Source organism: Montipora capricornis, chromosome 2, assembly GCF_036669925.1.
Source record: "Montipora capricornis isolate CH-2021 chromosome 2, ASM3666992v2, whole genome shotgun sequence".
Lineage (NCBI taxonomy): Eukaryota > Metazoa > Cnidaria > Anthozoa > Scleractinia > Acroporidae > Montipora > Montipora capricornis.
Window position 1 is genome coordinate 25712367 of NC_090884.1, and position 15000 is coordinate 25727366.

General features: G+C 39.6%; 1 pseudogene; it reads left to right on the forward strand.

The window, feature by feature from the left end:
* Window positions 1-5417: 5417 nt before the first annotated feature.
* LOC138038638 (uncharacterized) lies at window positions 5418-8452 on the forward strand (annotated as a pseudogene).
* Window positions 8453-15000: the final 6548 nt, after the last annotated feature.

Below are 15000 nucleotides of genomic sequence, written 5' to 3' on the forward strand. Positions count from 1 at the left end.
TCTGACATTTGAATTCTATCTCGCTTTTTGGCCTCTGTTCGGGAGGCTATTAGTAGGCAGTCTAAATTATGCATTTGAGTTTGGAGAGCTTTCAAATTCACAGAAACAAGCCATAATAACCTTAGTAGAGAAGAAAGGGAAGGATAAAAGGATTAAAAACTGGCGACCCATATCCTTCATTAATGTTGATGCGAAGATTGCTTCTAAAATCCTAGCAAAACGTTTGGAAAAGGTTTTGCCTGAAATAATACACTCAAATCAAAACACGTCTGTTAAAGGGAGATCTATTTTTGGTGCAATCAGAACAATTGATGATGTGATTGAGTATACCAAAGAGAAGAAAATATCTGGAATTTTAGTGGCTATTGACTTTGAAAAGGCCTTTCACACGCTTCATTTTAATTTTTTTAATAAGAACATTACATAAGTTTAATTTTGGCCCTTCTTTTATTCAGTGGATTCGAACACTGTATAAAAATATATCGAGTTGTGTAATGAACAATGGCTTTACAACAGGCCCCTTTTCGTTGAGCAGAGGTGTACGTCAAGGCGACCCACTTTCTCCCTATCTCTTTATAATTGCGTTAGAAACTCTAGCTATTAAGATTACAAGCGATGATTCAATCAAAGGTGTTTGTACTGGGGGATACTATTAGACCTACTAAGTGCCTATTCGGAGTAAACAGTGTGGATTTCCTAGGCCATCAACTGGAGCAAGGAATGATTGTTCTACATCAGGATAACGTGGAGAAAATTAAAGATGCCCCAAGGCCAAGCACAAAGAAACAACAGCGATCATTTATGGGTCTAGAGGATACTACAAAGATTTCATCCCCAACTATGCAACGATCGCAGTGCCCTTATCTGGTCTCACACGGAAAGGCCAACCCAGTAAAGTTGAGTGGGGTGAAGCACAAGAGAAAGCCTACCGAACAATCAAGTCTTACCAAAAAGTGAGCCTATTCTACGGCTCCCCAATCCAGCTAAAACCCATTTCTTACGGACCGACGCCTCCAACAGTGGAATAGGTGCAGTATTAATGCAGAAACATGATGAGAAGTTGCTTTCTGTTCGCTGCGCAAGCAAGAAATTGACAAGTGCAGAAAGGAACTACTCTACAATTGAGAAAGAATGCCTAGCGATTGTATGGAGTATCAAGACATTTCATCGTTATTTGTACAAAAATTCTTTTGTTCTTCAGATGGACCATGAACCCTTAAAGTACATGAACAGTGCTAAGTTCGCCAATGGACGTCTTATGCTTTGGGCTATGTTTTTGCAAAGTTATTCATTCACAGTTGAAGCCATTAAGGGGTCAGAGAACGTTGGAGCAGATTACTTAAGTCGTGCTGAGGAATAAGTTTATTGGCATTGAACTACCCCTTATTTGGCAATTTTTCTTGTTTAGGATAAATTCAGGAAATTTCTCCTGAAAAGGGTTGTGTTACGAAAAAAAGCATTGCGTGACCAGCGTTACTTTCTAGAAGCTTCCCGAGAGTTCGTAGTTTGTTTATTTTTACGTTCGTGCGTAAGAGTTTCTAAATGGGTGTTTTGTAATCTTTCTATAATTAGATTGTTTACTGTTTCAGAAAGTTCTAGAATCTCATTGTGAAAGTATATAAGTAAGTGAGTCTGAGCTATGAGTTTTAACTAGTTTTGCAGAAGCGAAGAGAGTTGGCATTAGCCATGTTTAGTCAAGTGTGACAGAAGCAGTGTTTATTAAAGTTGTGTGCTGTTTAGAGTTTTACTTCGTGGAAACTTCGTTCACCCTGCAGTCTTAAATGGTAGCTAAATCGGAATCAATATCAGGTGATAGCTGGTGGAAAGAAGCAGTTTACAACGAGCGTAACTTCCGTTTGGAAATCACCATACCGATCAGCATAGAGTTACATAACAAACAAAACTTCATCACCTACTTTAACCCTGCCAAAACTTAAGTTGAAAGTTATCACTCTCCAGCAAGCTTATCATAGTACGGTAATCTTTGGGCGTTTAGAATAGTGAAAAAAGTATTATCCTTGGTAGAGCTTCGATTCTTGGTTTATCAAGTTACATGCTGTTTAGAGTTTTACTTCGTGGAAACTACGTTCATTTTGGAATAAATCTTGTTGCTGTTCCGAAAACCCAGGGTTCAGTTTAGTTTGCAAGCTACCCATCCTCAAAAGATCGAACTCGTAACAAATACTTAAATTTGGTATGGCTGTAACATGTACGTGTTTTCAGATAGTGCCTGTACAACCTACTTTTATCAGCAATAGATACCTTTAATCCCAGAGTAATCCAGGCCTTTGTTTGGAATTTGGATTCCTATCGCGTGAGTGGCTTAAAGGGTAAATGACTATTAATGATATTGCTTACTTTTGCATAAAACTTATCAAACATTTCAGTAGTATCTGATGGTCCATGAAGTAAATTTGACCAGTCAATGGATCTAAATTCATTCAAAAAAGCTTCTTCATTATAAATTAGAATAATCTCGACTAAAGCTTTTCTCTTTCTGTTTTGAAAAAGCAAACCTCTCAATGATGAGAAAATTAGGCAAATGTCTGTTATATCATATAAAAAGTTTCCACTGACTGTTTGATATTCGATAGAGTTAAAGAATATATTATCAATCAGTGTAGACGAATGATTGGTAATTCTTGTTGGTTCAGTATGTGGGGTTCCAAAAAAAAACAACTCAGAGGGTTAATAAAATCCTCTGTTAAGGAATCTTTGCTGCCACCATTTGAGAATTTCATGAGATATGGAAGCAATGGGCAGGCTGGTCCCCTAGTATACATAATGTTTGCAACGTGAGTGACAGTGTTGTATCGGTGAGAGGTTGTAGGGGCCCATAGAACATGTTGTAAATGTTGTAAACAACTTGTGAAATGAGTATTGCGGATGAGCGATTTAAGTGAGTATCGCCCATGAGCTTGTACATGATGAAACATCCGATGAAGTTTTAGCAAGATGTTAAATCAACTTATCGTTTGCTTGGTACGAAAAAATGGCAATTATCAAATTAGAATCACTGGAGTAATATCATGGAATTTGTCACAGTTTCCTTAACGTTTGAGCGATTAGCAATGTCCATGGAATTGAATTCAATAACTGATTATTACAGGTCTCTTCGGTTTCCTTACTGGACATGCTTACTGAACTTTGAAGGTAACATATTTGTTTTAATCGACTTCAACACTGTTGAAAAATTAAGTTATTGAACTAGATTTGTTTTCGTCAATGGTGTGGTCAACGTCACATCACGCAACAAATCTAACAAATTTCCCTAAGGGGCAAGACACAGAAATGTTTCTGCAGTCTTAAATGGTAGCTAAGTCGGAATCAATATCAGTAATATTTTTTAAGGTGATAGCTGGCGGAAAGAAGCAGTTTACAACGAGTGTAACTTCGTTTGGAAATCACCATACCGATCAGCATAGAGTTACATAAAAAACAATACTTCATAACCTACTTTAACCTTGCCAAAACTAAAGTTGAAGGTTATCACTCTCCAGCAAGCTTATAATAGTACGGTAATCTTTGGGCGTTTAGAATAGTGAAAAAAGTATTTTCCTTGGTAGAGCTTCGATTCTTGACGAGGCCATGCTTAGGAGAAAGTAAGTCCCGTGTTAATTTCAAGAATGGTCACAGTGCAAAAATTGTTTCTGTCTCTCGACAGGACACTTTTGTCAGGCCGCAGAAGAAATTTTAACACAGCAAAGCACAAAGAATGCACTTCAATGAAATACTAGTCTTAACGTCAAATTACATGTACCAGTGGGTTTGTACTAGGGTATTTGTAACAGCCAAAAACAGATATTTACTAGCAGCTTTTCCAAAATAAATTTATGCTTTGGAAAGACCAAGAAATGTGTTACGATACACCCAAATTGCATTGATAGCTGTAATCGTGTTTATGTACACAAGAGATAACAAAGAAAATATTTGCTGGCAAATAGTATTTTTATGCTTCTTCATCCCATTGTGTACTTTTATTTCTGTGGGAGCCCGGTGGCACTTATTGGGATTGTACTCAATACCCCCTTAGCATAGTTGTGCTTACTATGTGACCAGGCTTTCACGTGAGCGTCACTTCATTTCATCTGGACAGTGGTTAAAGACGTGTTTATTTTGCATCTTGCATTTTACATTTTCATTCATCATTAGAAGTGAGTTTTATTGATCTAAACAGTTCCTTTTTGGCCTTCTTTGTCTTTGGAAATCCCCTGTGCTTCTGTGCATGTTCGATTGGGTTGTTTCTTTTTAGTTGTATACAAAAATTTGGTTTTATTAACGGAGTTGATAATGTAAATTGGCCACAGTACAGAGATTCTAAAAGCTGACGTTTTGAGCGTTAGCCATTCGTTGCTCTGATGAAGGGCTATTATGATGAAAACTTCCGTTTCTTACACCAGTCTCAGGTCACATCTCTTCCCTGGGGAACTATACATTGAGAGTTGTGGTTAAAGTCTCAGATCAATCCTAAAAATCTATTTCAGCTCCGGGCGTTGCTAAGATCCTTGATATTCCTTGAGGTTATTGTTTCAAGTTTCACAGGGAGGTTATTGTGCAGGATGCTCTTTTAAGCACTCATGTTCTAAATGTGATTGCCCACATCGGGCTATAAATTGTAATTTTCGTGCCTTTAGCAAAAGAAGTGCTTCCCACTTGTCCAATCAACACAGCAATAAAGTCCCTAGCAACCAGATCATCGCCCAACCTCCTTCCGTTGGAGCTTCCAGTAAACAGTGATCATTTGCCATTTTTTCTTTCTAGGTATATCCCTTCTGTGATACAGCTTCAATTATGGGTTTCCCTTGCATTATGAGAGGCCCCAAGACTCATTACGTGCAAAAAACCTACTTTCTGCAATCCAAAATCCTGAGGCAGTTGATGCCAAACTTGACAAAGAAATTGCTGTTCACCGTATTGCAGGCCCATATCCCTCGCCACTCTTTCCCCAATTTCGTATATCTCCACTTGGTTTTGTTCGTAAAAAGACAGAGGGTGAATTCCGTTTGATTCACCACCTTTCTTTCCCTAAAGGCTCGTCCTTGAATGATGGCATTTCTTCAGAATTTACTGGTGCATCCTATGCTACAGTTGAATATGCCATTCATACCATCCGAACTGTTGGGCATGGCTGTTTTATGGCCAACACAGATATTACGAATGCTTTTCGAATCATTCCTAAGATTACCACCTTTTGGGGATTACATTACTATGATCGCTGTATGCTGGTGGGTTGCTCGAGCTCTTGCAAAACTTTTGAAACTTTTTCTTCTGACGTGGAATGGAATGCCCGGGAGAAATTGTATATCGATCACATTTTGCACATGCTGGATGATTTTCTCATAGTTTCCCCCTCTCATGATTTATGTAAAAAACAGCTTGATTTATTTTTAATGCTCTGTCAATATCTGGGCATTCCTATGGCACCAGAAAAGACAATTGGCCCTTCATCAACCATTTCATTTGCAGGTATTGAGCTAGACTCAGTCCTGATAAGCTAGTTAAATGTGGTGACTTAATTGCTGGTTTTCTCAGACCTCGCAAAGTTACTTTACGTAACATAGAGTCGTTGCCAGGCTTATTGAACTTTGCCTGTACAGTAGTTGTTCCTGGTCGTGCATTTCTTTGGCATCTCATTGATTTGACAATAGGTATTCACCGTCCTCATTTCCTTATCAGCTTGACTCGAGATGTTAAGGAGGATCCTAAAGTCTGGCAGCAGTTTCTGTCTGGTTTCAACAGTCGTTCATTTTTTCTCTCTGTCGATTGGGCTAACTCACACCACCTATAACTGTGTACAGATGCATCTGGTGCCATAGGCTTTGGGGTAGTTTTTGGCAGGCATTGGTGTTAAGGTGAATGGCCCTTGAGCTGGCGCCACCGCAACATAGCATTTCTTATCCCATTGTCCTTAGTCTTTATCTCTGGGGACATACTGTTAAGAATCAGCATGTTCTGCTTTTTACTGACAATGAAGCCTTGGTCCATGTTATTAACAGACAGACTTCTCGTGACAAGGACTTAATGTTTTTTGTGCGTAAGCTGGTCCTGGTTTGTCTTAATTACAATATTTGTTTTAAATGTTAGCATGTCCCGGGCTTACAGAATAAGTTGGCTGATTCTCTGTCTCGATTACAGTTGCAGACTTTCAAACAACTGGCACCAGCTTACATGCACCAAGCTCCCACAATGATACCTCCTCATCTGCAGCCACTGAGTTGGGTTCCATTGCTTCCTTTTTGCTTCGATCCAGCCTTCAGCCCTCATCCATACCAACTTATTGGCGTGCTTGGAAGCTTTTCCATCAATATTTTGTTTCTACATTTCTCCATCCTTTTCGTGCATTGCCCATTTCACCATCTATTTTGGCCTTATTTATTGCTTATCTGTTCCATTCACGGTATGCTCTATCCACTGTGATGACGTATGTGTCATGTTTGGGTTGCTGCCATAAGATTAAGGGTTTTTCAGATCCCTCTTAAGTGTATTCGCTGGCTTTCTTTCCATTTTTACGAATTGGTGAAATGACGTCATCTAGTGGGTGCATTGGTAATCCTCCCTTGCAAATTTCACACATTAGCAAGTTCTCAGCTCTTTCAGGGAGGTGATTGCTTTCAGGATTACTTTTGGTAGTTTTAAACATAGCTACAATGCCCGCCCTTTTTCTATTGTAGTGTCTCGGCAGCCACAATCTTGCCCTGTTGAACTATTGGTTAAGTATTTAGCAATGGGAGGACCCCGACCAGGTGCTCAATTCATTACAGTGGATGGGTTGCCAGTTTCTAGATCTCAGTTTTCAAATCAGTTGTTATCTGCCATGCAGTTTTGTGGTTTGTCTCCTTCAGTTTACAAGGGGCACAGTTTTCGAATTGGTGCTGCTTCTCATGCTGCAGAAAAGGGGTTATCCAATGCTCAAATCTGCCTCTTACGGCGATGGAAATCTTATGCATTTCTCAAGTATATCAGAACGCCCAGTCTCTGCTCTTAAAGCAGGAAGTTAATACCCATCCAGCGGGTGCATGTTGCCTCAGTTAACAATTTTTTTTTCTTTCCGCCTTAAGTATTAACTACCATGGGCGGTTCCTACTTTTGGTGTACATGAAGCTATTCTTGGTTATTACTTGAATATGGACTGTTTATGTCAATAATTGTTCATTACTACAGGACTATGCATTGTTGCCCTGGGGCATTATCCAGCATGGGCGGCGCTTGCCTTTGGTCATCATTAACTAGATTACATTCAGTAAGTCTCTTTTCAAGGCCTAATCCTCAGCATATTTATTTCTTTCCTTATCCCAATGTTGGTCCAGGTCATTGGCTAGCATGGGCAACCCTTGCTCTGGGCCAGTAGTATCGACATTAAGTCAGAAAGTCTCTTTTTTCAGTTGAATTTGTTTCTGTGCTGCTCTTGCCTGGGGTGGGGCAGCACGAGTACGGTCAAATGCAGTGGCGTTTTCGGTGCCCTCACTTTTACTGGGCCAAACTTTGTATAAAGGATTTGTTTGAAGAGCATTTTTAAATAAATGTGGCTACAGGAATTTGCCCATAGCATTAGCTCAGGCAAGGCGGCATTTTTTGGGTTGTGCTTATAATTTACAGGGGAGGAAAAGGCATAAATGCACCATTTTACTCTATTTTCGGAAGTGACTGGCTGCTAAAATGGCGTTTTTGGAACTAGTGGATTTCAGAAAAAAATTAGCACTTTGATATCTTTGGATACTATTTTCGAAAATAACTCACTATAGACCTTATTCATAAATGGCGGTCAATTTACAATTCTGTTGTCGAAGTGCAAATTAGCCTACCAAGCCTCCATACCATACAGTGAATTGAAAAGAATTCTTGCTTTAAAATGAGGCTTGGTAGGCTAATTTGCACGTGGACAAAAGAATTATAAATGTGATGAATTTCAAACAACGTCCTCTCCAACACTTAAATAACGTTTAGGTGCTTTAAACAAACTTCTGAAAACACAAGCTAGTGAAATTTCCCTCTAATTTTACGAGAACTGATTGCGATTATGTGTTTATAACATAAGGGCAAAATTTTCTTGTCACTGTCGTTGTCGTTCTCTTTTGCTCTCCTCTTGTTTCCGTTCTTGTCATAGGTCCTTGAGGCATCATGTAACCTTATTAGAGCTTCTAAAGATATCCCAAAAATTGCAATACAGAGAAAAAAGCAAAAGATGTGTGAAGATGTTCAAGGGTTAGGTTCTTATCACGAGACAGAGGATTTCATAAAATTTCTCAAGGATCACTGTTCTCGTTTCATGGAATACAGTGTTGGAGGCAAGGAACAGCTTTGGGAGTTAAGTTTGGCACCTCCACTGTCAATGTGCTTGGTGTGTGAAGCCAAGTTGACAAGTCACAACACACCTTCAAGTGCGAAGTTATTTACCCTTGAGGGTCCAGTTCCTGCCACAAAAGTCTGCTTGGAATCAAGCCTTGTAAAATAACATACTGCATAGCCCATTACAAGGATTCAGAGGGATCAAGTCACTATTACCCTAAGCGATTTACAAGCAAAGTAATTGAAGTAATCAGTTCTCCCAGCAGTTGTACAACTGGTTTCCATCTCTCAGGTATGGAACAGTCGTTACTTACTGTTATTTATGCTGCATCTATAATGCCTAAAATACTGGTTCCACTTTGACAGACTAATGTATGGGTTATTTTCATATCAGCAACCACAGCTGGGTGTCGTTCAGTGGGTTTGCTGAAGCATGCAACAAAACATACAGGGTTTTTTTTTTGGGAGGTGAGGGAGGGGAGCTGTCTTCCAACATAGTTACTATGCAGTGCATTTTTAAACCCTCACTGTGTGAGTGACCTGACCCAAAATTCCATACCAGTGTATGTTAGACTTTTAAGAGGGACGTGTCCATAAGACCGTAATTCTCATTACATTAGTCACAATAGCCAAGTGGTCCTATTAAAAATTGTCAAAATTGTACTGAAATCAAGCAGAAACATCTCTGTTCCAAGATGCCCCAAACATCCATGATGTAAAGTCTTCTATCTGTCTTTAAATTAAGCTTGCAAAGACGATTCTCATGTGTGAATTATCCATCTCCCAACAGTTTCTGATGAAAGTGTAGATGTGACAACTCTTCTCTGGTGGGTGCAACATAATATCGCTGAGGAAGCACCAGGTACTTTAAAATCCAGCCAAATTTATCAAGCAAAAATTTAAGATATAACAGACAGAATGTGTCATTTTTTGGTGACCATTGGGTAGCTGAAGGATTTTTTTATAACTCTGGGCCAGGTTCCTGAAAGGTGTAATAACTCTAATCCAGGGATAAATGTGCTTTATTCCAGGCATATTTATCCCTGGAATAGAGTTATTATACCCTTCAGGACCCGGCGCCTGGTTTATAACTCTGGTTAGACTGAGAATGATCATTGCTGTACGTCAACAATAACATTCCAACAACCACTTCTAGGGTACTAGTGATTTTAGTCATTGTTACGAAAATTGCGTGACTAGTGTTACTTTCTAGAAGCTTTGTGAGAGTTCGTAGTTTGTTTATTTCAGGCTCGTGTGTAAGCATTTCTAAATCGGTGTGTTTTGTAGTCTTTCTATATTTAGATTGTTTAATGTTTTAGAAAGTTCTAGAATCTCATTTTGTAAGTATATAAGGAAGCGAGTTTGAGCTATGATTTTTAACTAGTTTTCACAAGCGGAGAGAGTTGGCGATAGCCGTTTTTAGTCAAGTATGACAGAAGCAGTTGTGTGACAGAAGTTGGCAGAGGCCGTGTAAGTTTATCAAGTTACGTGCTGTTTAGAGTCTTCCTTCGTAGACACTACCTTCGTTTTTGGAATAAATCTTCTTGTTCTTCTTCCGACAACCCTACGTTCAGTTTATTTGCAAGCTACCTGGCCTCAAAACATTCGAACTCTTAACATTGGGGGCCTGTCCGGGAGAGGAATTCATTTGTTTGCCGACTACAGAAACCAGGAAAGGACAGTTCAAGAAGAAGGAGTTACAGCTAAAGCAAGAAGAACTGTAAACCAGAGTATATTGTGTTTTTGCTGTGAAATAGTGCTATGGAAATGGAAAAGCTTTTGCAGATCGGGAAAGAATTCGGATTGGAAGGAGCAAAACTGTTCGAGTTTCTAGAGAGGAAAACAAAAGTTAGCTTCTTACCTCGCCTTTTATACCTTCGACTCTCTCTTTTCCGCCTGCTGACCTGCTCTTCAAGAGTAACAATCCTGTTCCTTAACCTCCTGTTCTCCTTCTCCAAATTATGACAGTTCAAACATAGCAAGTCCTCCTCCATTACCTCCTCATTTGAAATATTCACCTCTTTCGAGATTGCTCTTTTTGTGAGGTAGTTGCCATCAGTCTCACTCTATGGCAGCGGCTCATTCGAGGTGCCGAGAGAGCTAGAACTTGGAAAGGCCATTTCTTCGGCGCTTTGTTCTTCTGATTCAACTGAGGATGCAATCGCCTCTCTAATGGTCTAAAACAAACGAAATAAGTTGTAATAGTGTGCTATAAGGAGAGAAGCTCAGGTCACTGACAATCGTCTTACCATTCTTTTAGATCGCTTTGATACAGGCTTCTGGTTTGCATTTGGCACGAGCTTATTCGCATGAACACTCGGGAAAACATTCACTCCAAGGTCATCGGTCTTCAGCCATCTCTTTGAAGTATGGTGATTTTTTTCATCGCCCAAATCTGCTGAACGAACGAAATCTTCCCTTTTGAAATGCTCAGAGCACAGCACTGAAGACTGAGATGGTTCCCATTTCGCTCGCTTCAGCCGAACAAAATCCACCCATTTCTTTCTCCTTTTCTTGGCTTCGGGCCGATCGTCGCCGTAAAATGGCAGTTTGTGAAGCGAAATACCTTCTTCTAAATTTCTTTCGTTGCTGCAGCCGGCAGCGACACATCTCTTCGGCATTTTGAGGTCAAAAACACTCAAGTTCACTGTTGTTCACTGTAATCAAAACAACGCTGTTGTTCTCCTTTCTATGTCATAGTAAATACTAGCCCCAATCTCCCAATCACTCGGACTTGAACCAACATGGCGGCAATTATGGCGCAATTTTTTAAACTTTGGAAGTTTCTAAAAAATCGTAGAGTTGAGCAAATTCAAAAATTTTTTCACTACTGTACTACAAAAATTGCGAAAAATTATTCGATGATAAAAGTGAAATTGCGGTTGTTTTATTTTTGTGAAATCCACCGATTACTTCTTTGTTTTCAAGGAGTTTGAGTGAAAAAGTGGAGTAAAACTAAACGCAGTCAAATTTACCCCTCTTATTTGGTACTCCACTTATTAAGAGTAAAGTATACTTCCCTCCAAGTCAACAGTTTTATAGGATTGAAATCCTGTTAATGAAGGCCAGTATCTTTCCACATTTTAGTGAGGGTTAATACGATGAGGCCGCTCTGAATCTTGCTGGTTTTTTCGTTTTCAATTGGACGACGTGGTAAGAAAGAAAGATCGTTAATTATCCTCCGCCATCTTGGATAACACACTAGAGAACTAGTGAGCCGCTTTGGTCAGCAGTCACCAGTGCAGCTCTTTACTGATTTCGACGGGTCTTTCGGCGGTTTTACTCAAGTTTGAATCACAATTGATCACAATTTGTTTTTCGGTTTGTTTACTCTTTACATGCTGATCCTAAGCAAGGAAATGCTTACAACAACTCAAGCAAAAAGGTAAGCGTTAACTGAAGTATGAGCACTAATTCAGACACTGCGTACTTTTCATGAGCCGAACTTAATTCGAGTTCCACCGACACAAATTAACAAAAGGACGCCTGTTGATTCAGAAGTCGAACTTAACTGGCCCGTCCACAGCAGTTCCAAAGCCATTACCCAAAAAAAATTTTGTCAGCGATTTCCATGTAGAAGGCAAAACATGGTTTATGCATGATCATGAGGTCCGACACATGAAACGCTTGACGTCTGAAATCAAAGTCGATCCACAGCCATGCTAAAGCCGCATTCCCGTCTAGGCCAGGCAAAAAGAACGCCTGAGCCATTCCAAATTAAAATACCCGTTCTAAATTGATTCAAGGAGCAAGGATGGCACAGTCGGTTAGTGCGCGGCCTTAGTGCAAGAGGTCTTGAGTTCAATTCCTGGATCTCGCATCCTTGTTTCGACTTCTTTCCTTTCCGTGTAGCTAAGTAGCTTTAAATACCCGTAAAACGGAGCACTGATGGAGACATGGGAGTAAAATGAGCGCACCGTCGACCTCAGGTTTGTCAGTTGAATTACTGTTATGAGTTATCGACGTTAAATATGGTTGCTTTACTTTACTTTTACTTTAACCGTCGAACTTTTCATGTATTAAGTTCGGCTCATGAAAAGTATGGCGTCTGAATCAGGCCTCTGAATCAGGCCTTATTCTCTTCAAGAATGACAATTTAATGTAAGCTTATGTAGAATTCAAACCTTTTACATGCACCTTCAAGTCCCAAATTTGTCAGGCAAGGATATTTAATTTGGCTTACGTGCTTTAACAAATTGGTATGTATTTCACAACAGTAATGAAGCTTTAGATCAAATGGTTAAGCAAATGATTTGGTATTAGAGTGCTGTCATTACATGATGACAGAATGCAGAAAGCTTTAACTGTCATTTAAACTATTGTACTCAAGGCAAATAGTATGTTAATGCCTGTATGAGATTGTTATTATTGGCGTTTAAAGAAAAGAGAGCCCAAAACTAACCGTAACTCAGTTATTGAAAGCTAAACATTTTACTTAAAATGGGTGCTTAGACTTAAATACTGTTTAAATCGCTATTTGTAGGCAGTCTGCAGTTGTCATACACCATAGGCTGAGGTTTGCGCAACAAATGAAAAAAGATCACGGTTCTGATATCTGGACTAAACGTGTGGCTTTCTATCTTGATTGTGTGTCATATGCGTGTAAGAGAAATCCCTTAGACCAGGCTTTGGCTCCGAAGGAACGAATTTGGCGAAAACGAGGCGAAGGCCTCACAACTGGTTGTTTGGCCAAAGGCAAAAAAGAAGGAGCAGGTGGAAAATATGTAAGACTTGTAGAAGCTATCTCCGACAATAAAGGTGTAATTCTTTGTCATCCGTATGAAAAAATGACGGGTTGCTTTTTTGCCAGTTTCATCTATGAACGTTTTCCGACGATGTTTACGCTGTCAGATAAGGGGAACGAAAACTTATTTGTTCAAGACAATTGTCCATGTCAAAATTCCGCTTTGGCAAAAGCTGCCATGAGGAAAACCCGTGCAAATTTACTCAAGTTCCCTGCGAGATGTGCTGACGTTCTTTGCCACGAAAACCTGTTTCCTATGGTTTCTCGTAAACTACAGAAACAAGTTATTGAGCAACAAATTACCAGAGAATCATATCCTGCGTTTAAGACCCGAGTTATTAACACCTTTTATTCTGTACCAATCGATACTGTCAATAAGCTCATATCATCCATGCCTAAGCGTATTCTCCATCATAAACGTAGTACGACGTATCTGTGCAATAAACGCCGCCCCTCTTTTGGGAATAGTAACAACCTACAACCACCTTCTACTATAGCGCGTGTTATTTGTTTTCAATTAACCCAGAGATCTTTGTTTACCATGTGAAAAACTGTTCAGGTATCACGCAATCGCTACTTCAACCCAAACGTGACCGCTGATATCTTTATCGTTTTGTCTATGAAATGTTAATGTTACACTCTTTAAGAAAATAAGGGAACACTTATTTCGTGTAATGATTTCTTCTTCAGATTAAAATCGTTCATTACTCCCAGCATTTAATGTCGCTCTGATACGTGTACGCACACAAGTATGATACGATTTCCCGCCAATACAGCTACCGAGTACTCACATACCAAGAATTCCTCTTTTACACAGTCCCAGACATAATTGTTGGGACACTTATGCCTCTTCCTTTCCTCTCAATGTTGCTGTGAAAGATTCGGTGACTCAACTGCGATAAACAACATTGAGAGGGGCAGGGGACGCACGAGAAGGGAATAGAGGACGTTCGCATAAAGTGTCCCAACTAATTATGTCTGAGACTGTAGTTAAATGGAGCGTGTAATGTCTCCACCGGGAATGGGAATCGCATGACTTGCAAAAGGCATGAAATTTGTTTTGTTGTTTTTGGTATTTTTTTGGAAAACGGTAAAAGTAACAAGTGATGTTAGAACGGTTAGATGACTGAAAGATTTAGTACTGTCATTGAACTATCCCTGTATTGAAAATATGCTATCGTTTTCATTTGGTCTTGTGTACTCAAGGTTCTGCAAGAAATATTGCTTACTGCTTGAAATTCCGAAACATACACGATTTACATTTTGTCAGTGTCATTGCTGTGGGTTGGCTGGCGTTTCTCTAGGATGTCCATGCCTTGGGTCATCATTTCTCTCATGATGGCGATGCCTTTGAATATGCAAACGATTTCTGCTCTCTTTGCGTGAGCTGTAACTTCTTGAATCCTTCTTGCGTTCTGTGGATCTGTGCTGTCGTCCTCCGTCTGTGTGTTCAGAATGTCTTGTCTGTTTGCGTGATAATGGTTGTCGTGAAGTGGACCATGAAGATGATGACTATGAAGATGATCGTAGGCGAGGTTTTCCATTGTTGCGAGTGGAAGGTGTTGTAATGGTGGGTGGAAGGTCGATGATATAAAGTATGACATGGTAAACGTAATTAAAATAAAACCTATAATTACCTGGCAAGTCACGTATCTCTCGACCATTGTATAGTTCCCGGTAAATATCCGTCCTCTTTGAAAACGGAGCGTGTAATCTCTCCACTGGGAATGGGAATGAGATGACTTGGAAAAGGGATGAAATTTGTTTTGTTGTTTTTTGGTATTTTTTCGAAAAGAGTGAAAGTAACAAGTGATGTTAGAACGGTTAGATGACTGAAAGATTTAGTACTGTCATTGAACTATCCCTGTACTGAAAATATGCTATCGTTTTCATTTGGTCTTGTTTACTCAAGGTCCTGCAAGAAATGTTGCTTACAGTGAGTGCTTGAAATTCAGAAACATACACGTAAC